The sequence below is a fragment of the Tasmannia lanceolata genome, unplaced genomic scaffold, assembly GCF_043159265.1.
Source record: "Tasmannia lanceolata isolate RefF3 unplaced genomic scaffold, GAP_Taslan_0.1 ptg000008l, whole genome shotgun sequence".
Classification (NCBI taxonomy): Eukaryota; Viridiplantae; Streptophyta; class Magnoliopsida; order Canellales; family Winteraceae; genus Tasmannia; species Tasmannia lanceolata.
The window spans coordinates 25608058-25626333 of record NW_027518685.1 but is presented as its reverse complement, the minus strand read 5'-3'; the positions used below and the strand labels follow the sequence as shown (position 1 = coordinate 25626333).

Sequence of the window (18276 nt, the reverse complement as noted above, 5' to 3'; positions counted from 1 at the left end):
CCAACATCTCTTTCTCCATATAGGAGTCTCACACATATAATGTTACTCGGTGAGTGAGGCACATGTTATGGCCAAAGCAAATCCTAGTCAACTCAGCACGACACGGTCGAGTACACGGTTGACGCAGCTGAGTACTCAGTTGATGCGGTCATAACTTGGGAGAGGGAAAGGAGTTATGATTGACTTTGTAGGGCAAAATGCAGATTCGGACAAGAACGCAACCAAGCTAAAAGCGAGTCAACTCGAAGGAGTTTATGATGAAGCGTGAGAGTTTTGAAACTATGCATGTTATAACAAGATTTGTTCTTATGAATTTGACTGTCATGCACGTATGTGCCTAGCACTTGGTTCCAGTTGCCAGTAGTGTAAAGACAACACAACCGCAACAGTGCTTACCCACAGAAACAACTCAGAAATCCCACCCAACCCCAGTGCAAAACTGACCCTTCCCTCGCAGTGTCATGCCAAAATTGTGCGAGGCAATAATGGATATTCTGGACATATATACTACTAATCTACTCCATGACTGCCACTGCAACCCTATAGCAGCCCAACCGGAAACCAACTTAAGTCACGGATCAGCAAAATTAGGATACTTTTACTTGATTTTTCACAGGGAAATTGGCTCATTTTAAATCATGAATAGCAAAAACAACCACAAATAGGTAATTATGATCTAATCTACAGAAATCCCAAAAGAAGAAAAGAAGGGGGCGGCCTAGTGCACGAGGCTCCCGCCATTGTGGGGTCTGGGGAGGGCTAGATGTACGCAGCCTTACCCTTGCTTTGCAGAGAGGCTGTTTCCGTGACTCAAACCTGTGACCACCAGGTCACAATGGAGGAACCTTACCGTTGTGCCAAAAGAAGAAGAAGAAGAAGAAGCAATAAGAAAATCAACCAGGAAGAAAACTTACTGCATAACACATCCATTGAAAAGAAAATCTTCCTGCATCAATTGATCATATGTACCTGAGGAAAATGGGCATCACAGAGGGTTAGTATATTTAGTACATGCACAACAGATGAAGAAACTTTACCTAATGAATATGGCACATATTAATGACTAATGGACCCGACTAGATAAGTCCAAGAAGGTAAGTATAACATAAACTCACGAAATGAGTTGAGTATCCAAATTATAGAACCTATATAATTCTGAAACTGATAAAAAAGAAAAGTTTCCGTGTCGGCCAAGATCACTTCTTTCGCTTTGTCTCAACTTTAAGTTGAAACTCATACATGGTTTTTTATTGCTCAATCAAGTGTGTTGTGGATGCTTGTCATGTTAAAAAATAGAGTAATGACATGGAAAAGCACAGACAACTTCTAAGCAAAGAATCCTATAGTTGTCACTTGCCAGAGAAGTAAAAAACTCAGAGAAAAATCATATACTAGATTTATCTTCTCTAATAATTATATCCAGATCTCAGGCAGGCAATTGTATATTTGTTGAAGAGGTAGAAAATTTATTGAGGAAGAGAATAACCAAAAAAACAAATTACTAAGGAGACACCTAAACTCAACTTAACTCAACTAAGCCTTTGTCCCAAACTAGTTGGGGTCGGCTAACGAATCCTTTACAAAATTTTCATGAAGAAGGTGAAAGGATCTACCCGGCTCAAATTGACTAAGTCTAATCCTGACATTAGTTGGGTTCACATGCATGGATCATTTTCTTCCATTCTCTCCTATCCAAGGTCATGTTCTCTGTTATGTTCCTAGCCCTCAAGTCTTTCCTCACTGTTATACCCAAGTTGTTTTCGGTCTGCCCCTACCTCTTTTTACTCCATCAACTTGGCACGAGTCACTTCTTCTCACTGGAGCATCCAAAGGCCTACGTTGGATATGCCCCAACCATCTCAAGCGGTTCTCTCTCATCTTCTCCTCAATTGGTGCCACCCCCACCTTTTTACCGATGTGTTCATTTTTAATTCATTCTAACCTTGTGTGGCCACACATCCATCTAAGCATTCGCATCTTCGCTACACTCATCTTATGCACATGTTGCTTCTTAGTGGCCCAACATTCTGAGCCGTACATCATTGCTGGCCTCACAGCTGTCATAAGGCTCTTAGACCATACTAAGGAGCAGAGATCACCCCACAAGAAGGGCATAATTATGGATTCCACTCTTAGTGAGAGAGATACCATGCGTCATTAGCTGATTTAGGAAAAAAAAAAAATGAAGTCCTTATTGACACATAAATCCCAATTAGCACTGCTAATTCCTACCAGTTCTAGCAGACTGGTATTGATACATAACTCACAATTGTGAAATTAGCGAGCATATTTCTGAACTGCGTCCTTGACTTTATACCTAATGATATTTGGTGGTTTTGGGAAACTAAGAAGCATTCCAGACAATGATGTTAATGCTCAGCATCAATACAGGTAATAGGCATAATCAAGAACAGAAATCAGCTCTTTCTGTAACACCATTTGATGTAGGACCGGGAAGAGAAGTAGAAGAATGGGGAGAAAAAGATAAGACGAATAGAAGAGAGGGGAGAATAGAAGAGAAGAAGAAGAATAGGAGAAGAAGAGAAGAGAAGAAATTAGGGAAGAAGAGAATTAGAGGGGAGAAATATCACTCAATGTTTCTTAATCATCCAAAGTTATGATTCCTAATACAATGAGGCCTATATATAAACAATGGGATGGAAATAAAATTCCATGGAAAATAATTAACTTTCCTAATTCTAAATAACATAGAAAATAAAATCCTAGAAACTAATAACATGGAAATAAAAATACTACAACTAAATAATACGGAAATAAATCATAATATCTGCATCATTCCCCCCTTCTTGAAAAGAACTCGCCCTCGAGTTCTAGTCCACCTGGATCAAATACGTAGACAACCCACGCAAGTAGCATGAGTCGCAATCCTTCGAACTCTGGAATGCTGTACAACGCTCGTTATGACTGTGAAAGTGGCATGGAACACGAATGTAGTGATATAGAAGACATCATCCATGGAGAACCATAAATAAACGAACTTCTCCTGACAAGTAATGCGGCAGGGAATATAGCAACGTACTCCTCCTAGACTAGAGTGATGGCCATTGGTAGCATCAAGCCATGACCAGCCTCAATAAGGTCATCATCTACTAGTCTCAAATCTGGCTCAATGAAATCAGGAACAAAGCCAACTGCGAGAACGAATTGATTTTTCTTTCCATGAAATCAGGCCCCAATAAGTGCCATATTTGCCCATTAGGACTTTTAGGGATTTATTTCTACATTATTTAGTTTTTAGTATTTTTATTTCCATGTTTTAGTTTTAGGGATTTTACTTTCTATGGAATTTTATTTCAATTGCCTTCCATGGAATTTTATTTCAGTTGCCTATAAATAGGCCTTTATTAGGGATTTTTAGCTTTTGGATGATTAATTGAATTGAGAGCTTCCTTCCTCTATTCCTCGTCTCTTCTCCCCTAATTTCTTCTTTTTCTTATCCTATTCTTCTTCTCCTCTTCTTCTATTCTCTTCTTCCCCTACTCTTCTTCTATTCTTCCCTTTCTATTATCTTCTTCTATTCTTCCCCTTCTATTATCTTCTTCTCTTGTTCTCCCCTTTCTTCAATTTCCCTTACTAGTCCTACATCACCATTCTTCAAGGTTTGAAAAGAAACAAGTATTGGCAGTCATGTCTGGTCATTAAGCTCCAGATTTAGTGACTTTAGAGATGAGTTGTGGATCTGAACCATAGGTTCAGTTCCTATACTCCAAAACAGTCATTCTCCAACAAGTAACCACAGTTGATCGACCATGCGCACTAAGAGTTGTTTCAACTCAGGTTTAATCTCTTGACGGCATTCATCAAAACAACATGAAAAAAAAAAACTGAATTTCTTTTTGGGAATCAATCAAACAGTCCAAATTTGACCACTCCAAAGGAATTAAAAGCTTACAAATTTTCACAGTAAACCTTCTGATTTCTATAGCAATATTCAAAATTAGCATTCCAGTTCAATTGAACCATAATGATAACAAGAGCACAAGCCAATTTCTAGAGGTGGAAAGCCTTCTCTCCAGACTTGTATTACTCCACCTAGAATCATATAATTACAGGTTGCTTGTAAAATTCATTCATTTCATGACATTTAACTATGTCCTCATTCATTTCCAACTTTGAAACACAGCTCATTGTGATATAAGGCCTCTCAATTCATCTAATACCTTTAGACTTGCGATCAAGCAACCAGTATTTCTGGCGACAATGGATCATCCTTGGACAAGAAGATTCCAGGACAGATCTCGATATTTTTCAAGTTTCTGAAGTGCTTTTCTCACTAATTCCGCATTGTCAAGAGTCATTAGGTTAGATGATAGAACAAATGTATCACTCGGCAGATTCCTTTCTGCACCTTTAGCTCAGAATGATCACAAATGTATCTGAATTCTCTGTTTTCAATTCAAATTATAAAAATTTGGATTCAACGGAGCAAAGAACTTAAAGTAATTGTCCAAATCTGGAAGAAATATGGAGATTCCTTCCAATTCTGGAGCAAACACATTGATTTACTCATTCCTCAAGATAGCAGATCTATGCTAGTCAATTGGAGTTTGCAGATTGAATTCTCACCAGATTTTCAAAGATGAGTGAAAGTGAAACAGCAAGCAACCAAACTTCTTGCCAGGTTGGATAACTAGAGTGACAATTGTGCAGAAAAAACTCAAGAACGCTCATCAAAAGCAAGTCCAAATGCACGAACAGACATTAAGTCAGCAACAGTGCCATTCCAAGAAGAAAGCTTGAGTAATGAGCAACCATGATTCTTCTTCATTTTTATCTTGTTTCTTTGACAAAATCGATGCATTGAAATGAAAGGATTTTGGCAAGGGGATGCCTTGCCAAAATCGAAGATGAAAGGAATTTCTTTGCAATTCAAGGGAGGAAATGGAGGAGAAGAAATGGAGCTTGATCTCCAAGCTCAAAGGCTCCTCTCTTGAACGCACTCTAGCAAGAGGAAAATCGTCTTTGCAAAATGGGAAAACTCCATCCAAATTACTGAACCACAAAGACATAAATGGACGTCAAAATTGGACAAAATGACTCAGCTACCCTACTCACACAAGTAGACTAGGGGAAAAAGACTACACTAATGGAGCAATGACAGAGATTGATGGGCCAAGGGATGCTCCTGCATAGTGCTAACCATAGAAGCTCAAAGGATGCAAATAAAGTCAGAAATACCAAACAAGTATAATACCTTGTTTGTCTCAGCTAGTGTGAGCACACTAAGTTGCCTTAGCTTGATGATTTGATCAGTTACCAACGGTGGAAGATAGCCAGCATTACCTACAAAGCACAAATGCAACTGTAAATGATTGTTCATATAAGTCTATAAATTACTGAACTAAAAGTTTACCCACTGTAAATGAAATTCAACCTACAAAATAAATTATAGTAGCTATGTTGGATCTCTTGTGAATGCTCATGACAGAAATGCAACTGTAAGAGATCAGAAGTTCCCCATAGCTAAAACAGAAGCATTCCATCAAGGCATCAACTAAGCACACCAGAAGTGAATGAGAAGAACTTATGGTTGCATAACTCCAGTCAATTAACCCACTGAAGACAATAAGATCAATTCTTAATTTAGTGATGTAACAAGGACTAAAGCAGAATGGCTCTCCTCAATCCTTAGGCCCTGTTTGTTTTAGATTGTGACAACCAATTGTGAGCCCCAAACCTATTATTGGCCCCAAAATTTTGTTTAGGCCCTGTTTGTTTGAGTTTATGACAACCGATTGTGAGTGTCAAACCAATTATTGGACTCAAAATTACGTTCAATTTGAGTCCAATAATTGGTCTGGCACTCACAATCGGTTGTCATAATCTTAAATAAACAGGGACTTAATTTTGAATCCAATAATCAGTTTGGGGCTCACAATCAGTTGTCACAATCTTAAACTAACATGGCCTTAAAGAAACAATAATGAGGAGCAAACTTAAGAGCCCAATTGTCAACAACAATGCTACAATGATCTACTGCAGTGCGTTCCTGAAATCAAGATTGGAACAAGCATATAATAATAAAGTACCATTCATTGACGACTCCTGCCAGTTTGCAATTATAAATATCACATGTCAATGCAAGTGCCCACATGTGGTGGAGTAAATAGCTCATTATACATAAATGAAGCATAGCTAAATCAAATTTAGGATGAATGATCTGATGAAGTCAACAGATCCTTATGCATCAGTGGCAAACAGAATTAAGTGGGACATAATTGTAATGATGTCTGGAAATGTAACATATAGTTCTAAACACCGTTTTAACAAGTTCAGGAGTTTAGACCAACTATATCAAAACTGGAAATGGTTAAATTGGTTGACAGTCTCCATGTGTGATGGCCTAAAAACATCATACAAGTAAGAACTGTGGAAGAAGCTGGCCCACAAGGAGCGTGAATTCCAAGTGCAAATAGCATGACCTTGGAAGATTCATACTAAATATGGAACAGATGCAGCGGGGATACGGCATCAATATAGATTTATTCATGTTAAAGTATCGAGCATGATCCGCGTGGATATGGATACATGTAGAAAAATTCCGACGGGCAAAAACGGATCCGATTGCAGGCAAAGTAGTAGAAAGGAACAAACCACATGATGTGTACACCAAGATTTGACGTGGTTCGGCCAAGATGCCTACAGGTGGGAACATGATCTTGCAGTATCAGAAAACAATAAAACAGGATTGCAATGGTTTTATCCCAAAACCCCAAACCGCAACCCTTTCCTTTGTCTTTTTCAACCAAGACCGTACACAAAAATAAAGAGAAAAAAGACTCTCCCTCAATTTCTCACCACGAGAGAAAATTCTCTCCCTCTCTCCACTCACATTCTTCCTCTCAGCGCGAGGGCACGCATATACATATGAGAAAAGAGTTCCTACACCCTAGTGTAGATAACTTATCTACACCCTAGCTTAAAATACAGTGGGGGCCGCATTGTTTGGGTGATCCAAAGCATGCATTTGATGGGCCCTCACATAGATAGGGTGTGCCCAAAAAATCAGCTCCATAGGATCATCTTAACCCTAGGAATATATATATATATATGAGAAAAATCTACACATATGTGTAGGAACCGTTTTCTCTCTCTCTCTCTCTCTCTCTCTCTCTCTCTCTCTATATATATATATATATATATATATATATATATATATATATATTAGGAAAAGGTTTCTGAGCTAGAGCTCAGAAACCCACCGTTTCCATGTTGTTTCAGTCATCCAACCCATTCATTCTATAGGTTATAGTTAGGATTATGGTTATGGTTAGGATTATGGGTTATGGTTAGGGTTATGATTTGTGGAGGTTTAAAATGGATGGCTAGAAATTAGGCTCCTATAGATCGAATGGTTAGGATTATGGTATGGAGATGCTTTGTTAGGAACACCCTATCTATGTGAGATTCTATAGAATGAATGGGATGGATGAGTCAAACAACTATGGGAGATGGTGTATTATGAGCTCTAGCTCAGAAACCTCACTCTCACTCTCTCTCTCTCTCTCTCTCTCTCTCTCTCTCTATATATATATATATATATATATATATATATATATATATATATATATATATATATATATATATATATATATATAGAGAGAGAGAGAGAAGGGTTCCTGTGCTCGAGCGCAGATAGCTTATCTACGCTCGAGTGCAGGAAACATGGGTGAGGCCACATTGTTGGGGTGATCCTAAGCATTCATTTGAAAGGCCCCATCATGGATGGGGTGTGTACCAAAAATCAGCTTCATTGGATCATCATAGGGTGTCCATTTGTGGGGGTGAAAATGGACGAATACTGTTTGTCCACTAATCTGCCCATTTTTTCACCCCACAAATGGACACCCTAAGATAATGGACACCCTAAGATAATCTAATCTAGGGACACCCATCATTTTTTCACCCCACAAATCGACAGATACTATTTGTCCACTAATCTACCCATCAAAAACAAAAATGGACACCCTAAGATAATCTAATGGAGCTGATTTTTGGTGGACACCCTATCCATGAAAGGGCCTTCCAAATGAATGTTTTGGATCCCCCCAACAATGTGGGCCCACCCCTGTTTCTGCACTCGAGCGCAGATAAGCTTATCAGTGCTCGAGCGCAGAAACCCTTTACTCATATATATATATATATATATATATATAGAGAGAGAGAGAGAGAGGAAAAGGATTGTACGCTCGAGCATACCAAGCTTATGGTACGCTCGAGTGCCCCAATCACATGGGTCCCACATTTTTTGTGGTGATCCAAAGCATTCATTTGCAAGAACAAGAGATCCGTTTACGTACCATAAAGGTACTAGGCTAAGGGTGGAATGCTTCTCTAGCACAGAGGCACCAGGTGATGAAATCCCAGTCAACCATGCTAGATAACACTCCGGGTTCCTAAAATAGGACGTGTGTGCATGTGAGATGCAGGGGTTTAGATGAAAGTGATGTAAGTGTGTGCAATAAGTTCACGCAATCTATGATGCCTTCAGGTTTTGTTAGATTAAGTTTGAGTATATGTGATGAGAAAATAAAGCATACAAACTAATCTAACAAGCATAAAAGAGATAGAGTTTTCATGAGCCAGTTAAAATAGATTCAAATGAGTTATCCTTTGGAATTGTAATGAAGTTAGGTGGTCCCCAGCAGAGTCGCCAGACTGTGGTACCCTGATCCCACGAGAGGGGCGTGGGGCGCGAGCCGCCGCGCGCTCTCTCTTGGTCTCTCGTTCCCACGCGATTGGCGTGTGCATTTTATTTGTTGATTTGAATTCGTCTTTCCTGTGAACTTGGGATCACTAAGGCAATCCGAATTCCACACGAAAGAGATTGACAGAGTCGCCACCTAGATGTGGGATCTAGGACCCATAATTAACCAGAAATCTAGACTCGCTACCTGGTTACGAGAATGGAAGGTATGGGGAGTTATCCACCACATGCACCATTCTTGCCCGATAATCGGTCTTCGATTCCAAAAGCTAACTCTTTTAAATTTATTTTAAATGGCTCATTCAACTCTATGTTATTGTGCGAACTAAGTGACATGCATCCTATGATCTAATTTCAATGTGAATCCTAAATGTGTATCTTGATTTCTTAATTTGTCTGGATTCAATCTAGGTGAAAGTTCTCCTAAAATTCTAATTTCATGAAAAATCCTAAGTGATTTGATTAAGCATTTACAAGAAAATTAATATACAAAAACACCACAATTTGTTGTGGTGCCGACTCGCGGGTGGTATGCCATCAGACATCCAAGCTGCCTACGTACCCAAGCCTCACTGGGATCAGAGTCGACGTAGTTCGGTGCACCTAAGCTAAGCTACTTATGCCTAACTCAACTAGGACACCGACTTAGACGGATTTGACTGTTTCAACAGTTTTAAAAGTAGTTATTTAATTCAAGTTGAGGATTTTATTATCTTAGGATTTCATCTAAGATGCTGTATGATTCTTACCTAAATGCAAGTTGTTCCTTAGACTAATGCAGGTTTGCCTACATTCTAGTTTACTAGGCTTGTCTTAAGGAAAGATTGGGTGACTAGTGTAACTAGACCTATGGTACGGTTGCTATTCATAGCAAGCGTCCGTGATGAGGCTGGACTCCTAACTCTAGGACTCCCTAAAACTTAGGACACGACACAACACTAGTGTTCCTAAATTGGGCTCTAATGGTTCTTAGATTGGAAACCATAATCCAATGGTTCCGGAAGACTCGAGACAAATCAATTCAAATTCTTGAAGTTAATTAATTTCAGATTTCATGGATTTTCAATTTATGGACACTTGAGGATTACCAATGGTTCTAGGGTTCACCAATTTCGGCCCAGAATAGCATCCAAGGAAGGGAATCGTGCGTTCTTTCCTTGCGCAATTTAATACTTAGGTTATAACATCTTATTGTCTGGCATATCTCAGGATTTCCGTGGACAGTAACCTCGGAGCCAACAACATGCTATAGCTTAAGTATTCAAATTGTCAAAGATCGGTTGCAATTGGGATACGATTATGGATGCACTGGCCATTTTTCCAGGAAAATCTAAAGATCCTAAAATTTCTGTTTCAATGGATTAAGGAGTGAACATGTGACAAAATTTAAGGTTCTTTGGAAATTTTCACAATGATTTTTAATTAATTTCGAATTTTCAATGGATTTTATCAATTTTAAGCATATGAGTGATTTTACAAGTGAAATTATTGCAAACAAATTCGAAATGAGTTGAAATTTCTACAGCAGCAAGATATGATGAAATGTAGCTTACGGGAAGAGTTTTACAGATTTTTACATTAAGCTCATATTTAATTTCGATTTAACAATTGATTGACCAGATTGCACAAATAACACAGAAACCACTAGAAATATGAATCTAAATTCAATGAAATTTCTACAGTAATAAGATATAAGTAAAAATAACATACTGAGAAATTTTCATGAATTTTGGAAACCATTTACTATCAGTTTCAGATTTTTTAATTTTCAGACCAGATTATGAATTAACCCTACATCCCATATGAAAACAGATCCAAATCACTTGAAACTTTTACAGTAACTAGAAATGTGAGATTGAAGACTACTGTAAAAAATTTAAGAATTTTAGTTGTGATCTGATATCAGTAACAATTCCTTCAAAAGCTGGTAAATTTCAAAGAAAGCATAAAATAATATACCAAACAAATTCTACAAATTCTCAAAATTTCATGGTAGAATGTACTGGTATCATATTAGTTTCCCACGAAATTTCATTAATTTTGGAATTCATTTAGTATATATTTTATTTTCGAAACACTCATGGAGATCATGATTTTGAGCATACATATTTAATTTTCAACTAAATCCAATTAAATACTAAAAATCATGCAAATATACCAAATAATTCTAGAAAAATCTAAAAATTAAGTACCTACCTGTGATCGAAATCCTCGTCGAATCCGAGAGCCGAAAAATTCGAAAATCGCACCGCCGCTTGATCCGCTTCCGCTTTCTTTCTCTTTTTCTTTGTTTTATTTTCTTTTATATTTTTTTTTATATGGAACAAGGGAGAGAGATGGGGAGAAACAAATAAGGAGAGAAAGTAGATAATGATAGTGTGAGAGTGAGAGAGTGAGAGATATTGAGGGAGGGAGATATTGAGGGAGAGAAAGAGAAAACTATCCAAAAACAATGTGTTGTTTTTCTCCTTTTTTCTTCCTCTCATCACCTCTCTTTATATAGTGAAAAACTTAGTGGAGAGGTGGAAATAAACAATGAGAATGGTGGGTGTGGTGGAGAATAATGGAAATAAACAATGAGAATGGTGGGTGTGGTGGAGAATAATGGAATATATAATGGTAATGGTGGGAATTGTGGTGGGGAATAATGGAATATATAATGTGAATGGTGGGTGTGGTGGAGAATAATGGAAATAAACAATGGTAATTGTGGGAATGGTGGTGGGAATAATGGAATATATAATGGTAATGGTGGGAATGGTGGTGGGAATAATGGAATATATAATGGTAATGGTGGGAATGGTGGTGGGGATAATGGAATATATAATGGTAATGGTGGGAATGGTGGTGGGAATAATGGAATATATAATGGTAATGGTGGGAATGGTGGTGGGGATAATGGAATATATAATGGTAATGGTGGGAATGGTGGTGGGGATAATGGAATATATAATGGTAATGGAGATAATGGTGTTATTTTAAAGGGAAAAATGAAGTTAGTGGAAATGGTAGAGAAAGTTAAGTCATGCTAATGGTGAGTCCCACATCAGCGGGTTCCGCACAAGCGGGTCCCACATCAGCGGGTCCCACACAAACGGGTCCCACATCAGCGGGTCCCACACAAACGGGTCCCACACTAGCAGGTCCCACACTAGCAGGTCCCACACAAACGGGTCCCACACCAGCGGGTCCCACATTCTCTTTTGCTCGGATTCTCATGAATAAACCTTCTCAATACTCAACGAAAAAAAATCAGAACATTGCAGGAATGACCAGAAAGATTTGAGAAAGCGTAAGGGACGAACACCGGAATAGAAAACTCTGAAAAATTGACAGCGAAACCCTAATTTCTTTGTTGATCAGAGCGGAGCAAAATGGGGTGTCTACACCCTATCATAGATAGGGTGTGTACCAAAAATCAGCTCCATTGAATCATCCTAACCCCTCCAAAAGTCGAGGGCAAAAATGGGCAGATTTGTGGTCTGTACATTTGCCCTCCACAAATGGATGGGTTAGGATGATCCTATGGAACTGATTTTTGGTACACACCCTATCTATGATAGGGCCTTTCAAATGAATGATTTGGATCATCCTAACAAAGTGGGCCCATATGTGATTGGGCACTCGAGCGTATCATAAGCTTGGTACGCTCGAGCGTACAATCCTTTTCCTCATATATATATATATATATGCTCAACATCAATCCTGGTTACACTAGGTAACTCAAGGAGAAACCCACGTAGAGTGGGAAACAAGATAAAAAAAAACTAACAATACAATACCAATCTTGAAGTATCTTGGCATCTAAGCCTGGGAGATGAATACCTAAAAAGTTAATGTAATTTGTAAAAGACCAGCAATGTGATGTAAAAGGTGTTAGTGAGGGGATCCTTGAGATGGGTTTCATATGCTTCGTGTTGTCATACATGGCCAGTGCGCACTCAATGCTTCATATTTTCAAGGCATGCCCACATAGTGAGGTGTAGAAAACCGAGAAATATCTTCTTAAATAGGATCAGACACGATGTGCAGCACATGTAAAGAAAAGATGCGAGAAACACAATCACAAAAGGCAAGAACACAGGCTTTACGTGGTTCGACAGTATGCCTACGTCCACGAGAGAGAAGTTTCACTATTTCGGTTTAGGGTTACAAAACTCTCCTTCTCGGTGCAAAGAAAACCTTGCAAACAATAACCCTAAAATGTAGCTTATATATCAATGCCAGTTGCATTCAGAGTAGAAAAATCCAAAAGACAAATGTTTTGAGCAGGAGCCAGAGAGCTTCTTGTTAAATGCAAGCAAAGAAAAGGGTTTTACGACAAGAATGATATATTCATCTCCTTTTCTTCCTTGAGACAGGCCCCTTGTTAACCATCCTAAACACCATCATCCCCAACCCAACTATCTTTTACTCTACCAATGCTCTCTTATACCAATGCTGAAAATAAAAGGAAAAAGAAGCATGCTATCTCTTGTAGGAAAAGTATGTAGTATAAAAGTAGGTAACCTGCACCAATATCCCATTGCACACGTATGCTGATTACAACCAGTAAGACGATTACAAGCAAACAATACAAACTTCCAAGATAGTTAAGGTTATCTGATTTATGCATTCCAGATATTTTTCTTCAATTAAGAATGTTAAAGGCCCACTACAAAGTTCCAACAGGGTTTAGTAGTGTTAAACTTCGGAGAACTCCAAGGTACTTGATGAATTAGGCCTCAATCCCACTCGATAAGTTATTATGATTAATTTAACATCAGTTATTACCTCTTTGAAGATGAAATCAAGAAACCTCGATGCTTAATCTACTCCTCGAACAGTTGCAATCGTTCTGAACGCCACGAACCCGCAAGTTGAACCGATTGATTCTTTTCTTTGCACAGTTGATCGTGGATGTAAATAACTCTTATTCACTTGAACAAGGTCTGATCTAATCAGTACCCTTGTTGTAGAGATCAGAGAAATTGATTGGAAGCCTTTCTCTTTGAAACTATGGAGTGAATTTCAACAATTGGAAAAAGATGGAGGGAGAGAGTAGAAAACAAATCTCCAAAAGGGGGAGAAGAGGCTGACGAATTTCCAAGGTCACAAGCATTTGAATTCATTCAGCCCTTTCCCCTTTTTATTTACAAAGAGTTTGGTTTGATAAGTCCTTGTTTCTCTCTCTCTCCCAATTATTATCCAATTGGAAAACCAACTTACAATGAAACTCCTCGAAGCATTGGGACTCTTCCCAAATGTCCAAGGCTGAGTGGGGACCCCTCACTGATTGGGAGATTGTATTTTGAATCATTCTCCGGCCCACTGTGGCCTTATCCAATAAGTGTTCGTGTTTGAAACGAATTGCTCAAGTCTATAAGGTTCATTTAGGCAATTCCTATCTAAAGAGGAGTTTGAGTGCAACTCAAAGTCCTCAAGCTATTGGGAAATGTTTTTCCAGCCCTTCATATGTTATGGGCATGTGGTGGGCGCTACCAACCTTATCCAAAGTGTAGTACTATCCCAATTCCCAATTCCGTTCCAATTCCATAACTTTTGCAAAACCAGTTTGGGAATAACTATCCTCATTTGGATTTCACATTATTATACATATTATTAATCACATTAATAATATATAATAGTGTATAATAAATGAATATTTAATTAATAATTAATTATCCACTTAATTAATTACTAACTCGCATCCAATGGAAGCTATATGGCTCCAATTTCGTTCTCGAAAAATTCTCTTAATGTCTCTTGTTACTTACCTAACAAAGACATGTGTGTGTGCACACATATGAGAAAACGGTTTCTACACACAAGTGTAGATAAGTTATCTACACACTAGCATAAAATACAGTGGAGGCCCACATTGTTTGGGTGATCCAAACCATTCATTTGATTGGCCCTCACATAGATAGGGTGTCCACAAAAAATCAGCTCCACAGGATCATCCTAACCCTTCGAACCATGGAGGCAAAAAATGGACAGATTTGTGAAGGTTTATACACGTCCATTTTACCTCCACAAATCGCAGGGTTGGGATGATCCTATGGAGCTGATTTTTTGTGGACACCCTATCTATGTGAGGGCCAATCAAATGAATGGTTTGGATCACCCAAACAATATGCCCTCCACTGTATTTGAAGCTAGTGTGTAGATAACTTATCTACACTTGTGTGTAGAAACCGTTCTCTCTCTCTCTCTCTCTCTCTCTCTCTCTCTCTCTATATATATATATATATATATATATATATATATATATATATATAATCAATATCCACATTAATCCAATAGATCGTATTCGTCTGCAATTACATAAAATGCAGAACCCTGATCTGTTTGGATGTTACAGGGTCATTCGAGTTATGAGTGGGATCGTCGTAGGGATCCGACGGTCGATCTTGTAGAACACTTTTGCGGATCCCACTGCGATCTGCATCTACACAACATGCGGCTTGTACTCTAATAGCATGCACCCAAAAAATGGATGGGTAAATTACAGGATAGGGGGATCTATATGGGTTTCCCTGAAACAATCTTCTATATGTTTGAAAAGAAAATTCGGAGAGTAAGCCCTAAATTCTCTTTATTTTTATGATTTACATCTTTATTAAAGAAGAAAGAAAACCACAAAATGGGCATGGATCACCCAATAAAGCCAAACAACGTACCCCATCCATAGCTAAGCATATGCCACCTCACTTGCCCGGCACAAATTATGGGTGGGGAACACCTCTAAGCAAGAGATAAATCCTAATTTCTCGTCTTTGAAATAACTTTGGGAACAATGGCTCGACTTACCTATAAGCAAATTCAATGTGATCTCTCTCAAATGGATCCTCATAAAATCTATGTCATCCACACATATATGACACCATGTAAGAAAATATTTGTTGAATTCCATTTTTCGGAGTTTTTCAACTATCTATTGCAAGGAATTCAGTTCTTAAATGTAAATGCTCAATACCCAAGTAGGCTTAAAGATTTGATCATGATCAAGTGCTTTTTGTAGTGTCTCATGCCTTGTGATTGGTGTTTATCCCCACAATCTCTTGAATCTTCTTACATAGAAAGGATTTACTTAGTACTAATATAGTCTAGTCTTTGTTCTTCCTTAGATCCCTTGTTTCACTCTGATAGTGTCATAGATTGGGATAGATGCAGAGGAAATGAATGCATTTCCATCCTATAAGTAAGTGGAATAGATATAAGATAATCAGGATCATGACACATCACTTATTCCACTAGATCTTACGAGGCCGGTTCATGCAAAACATGATTCGGGTCTGATCATAGAAAAGATTCTCCTCAAGCAAACCAACCCTCTGTAGGAGGACTTCTGCGGTGGTTGGAAGAGAGACACATTTGTTTGTGAACTCCAATGTGGCGGATAAAATCATATATTTGCACCCAATCAATAGGTCAAGTCACACACTTCCGTAATCCATCTTCTCTTCAGAGAATCCACTTCAACTATTTGTATTTAATAAAGAATACAATGCACCTGAGTTAGTTGAAGGGAAATATCTAAGTAAAATGTCTTATTCTTTATCAATAATCCATGTTTTTAGAAATGAAATACTATTGTTCCTCCTTGAAATGATATGGGATCGATTAGATAAATCCGAATTTCTGGCTTTTGAAATAACTTTGGGAACAATGGCTCAACTCAGCTACACGCAAATTCAAGGTGATTGTCATGGCGCCAGATCAATTACCAATATCTTTACATGGAAAAGGAAATTATTTTTAACTCGACATGGGAAATTTTCACATGAACCGGGTGAAGAGCATGAAGAGCATTAAATAGGCTTTGATTTAGGAGTGAAAACTCGTGGACACGTAGGAGTTGAAGCCACAAACACATTTGGCAAAGGAGTTAAAGCCTGCATAAATAACCTGCCAGAGCATCATCACTGCTGATAAGTATCGTATGTTCACATCTTATTAGCCTAAAGCATTATTCAATTGAAGAGTTGAAACGTGCAAATGCATTTTATTGAGAAGTAGAACTCGATGAAGATTACATTTATGTTTCTAAGTTACATGGAAGTGCGTACTTTACAAGCGAACAATGCATACAACCACTAAAGGCAGATCTTCAACTATCAATCTGAGTCATTGAACTGAGAAAAATGTAGCAGTAAAGATAGCACACGAACCTTACATTTGTAAGTTACAAAGCCTAGAGCATAAGTGCCTTGAAATGAAGGCATAACTGGACTATAAAAAGAAGAAAGTAAAGAACAGAAGTAATAGAACAAAGGAACTTTAAAGAGAGATATACAAGACATCAGACTTAGAAGCAAATGGGTGAAGAATAAAAAGCATCATATCAATTTGAAGATGATGATAAACACAGAGAAGGTGACAAAGACATAGACATTGAGATAAAGGTCAAGAAGTAAAGGCCCTATGGATGCATAATTGGGAAAAAATATAACAGTCCTAAGTAATTGTACTAGATGGATCAAGCAAATAGAGCCAACAATCACTTAGTTACTCGACAACAAAACTAGATAAATGAAATTGAAACACGGGTGTTGGCTCTTCGGCATAAGTCACGGGTATGCTCCCGGGTGACGAGTGTTCGAATCCCCCCCGACTTACCTGATGCACGTGATGTGTGGCCATTGCGTGCATCCGTAGGGAATAGTCCTACTCCCGAAGGGGGTGGGGACACCCTGCGTCATCAAAAAAAAAAAAAACCTCAGCAAGAAAATATGAAGTTCAGACAAACACATCAAATGAAACCCATGAGAAGATAAAATATGCATATTATTTACACCTGTTTTGAATTTGGACTCAGTCATGAGAGACCGAGTTAGCAGATAATGATCTGGTTGGACTAGGTCAAAGGAGTTATGTGCCAGGTGTCATTTTCCAGAGAAGGGAGTTAGCGACTAACCTAAAGCAATGGAATGTGTGGGAGGAGTGTGAAGTAGGCAGTTGTTAGAAGTCCTCTCCTTGAGTACGTGAGGTAATGGGGAACAGTTACCCAAGAAAAGCTATAACAAGAGATGCATGTCTGTGAAGATTTGAAGAAGAGATCCTAGAACCAAATCAAAACATGTCTTAACATTTATCTTTCATCATTTACTTTTCCACATTGTCATTTACTTTTCTTAGCTGTAGATCACCCGATCAAATTAAAGAGCAGTTGATTCATCTAATCATCTTCCAAGGTGAGCCTTTATCTTTAATTCCTTATCCCTCGTACTGGCATTTTGTTGGGGGTTCCACGCAAAAGCAAAGAGGATGCAGATGGGCTTATCAGGCTTAGGCACCCTCCCCTTAACAGCTAACTTTTAATGGTGAGTTCTACGCAGGTCCAAACACGTTTGTCTGCGTTGTTTTATTAGTTAGTTAATCGGACAGTCTGTTTGTTAGGTACCTTAAAAAAGCCCTATAGCTAAAATAGCTCCAGAGGTGGTGGAACGCGTTAGGCAAGGCGCTTTAAACCTGTTGCATACCAGGTTGGGTCCCACCCAGTCTCATACCCAGGCAGCCCCACTCAAGGCCGTAACACTGTTGATCCGGAGAGTCATCTGCATTTT

At 38.4% G+C, this 18276-nt stretch overlaps 1 long non-coding RNA gene across 1 annotated transcript; it reads right to left on the bottom strand.

Annotated features, from left to right (window-relative positions):
- Positions 1-3788: 3788 nt before the first annotated feature.
- Positions 3789-18030, bottom strand: LOC143883487 (uncharacterized). Its single transcript, XR_013252397.1, has 4 exons — positions 17508-18030; positions 17330-17403; positions 5216-5304; positions 3789-5013 (listed from the first exon to the last, which is right to left on the bottom strand). It is a non-coding gene; the product is annotated as an uncharacterized LOC143883487 (long non-coding RNA).
- Positions 18031-18276: the final 246 nt, after the last annotated feature.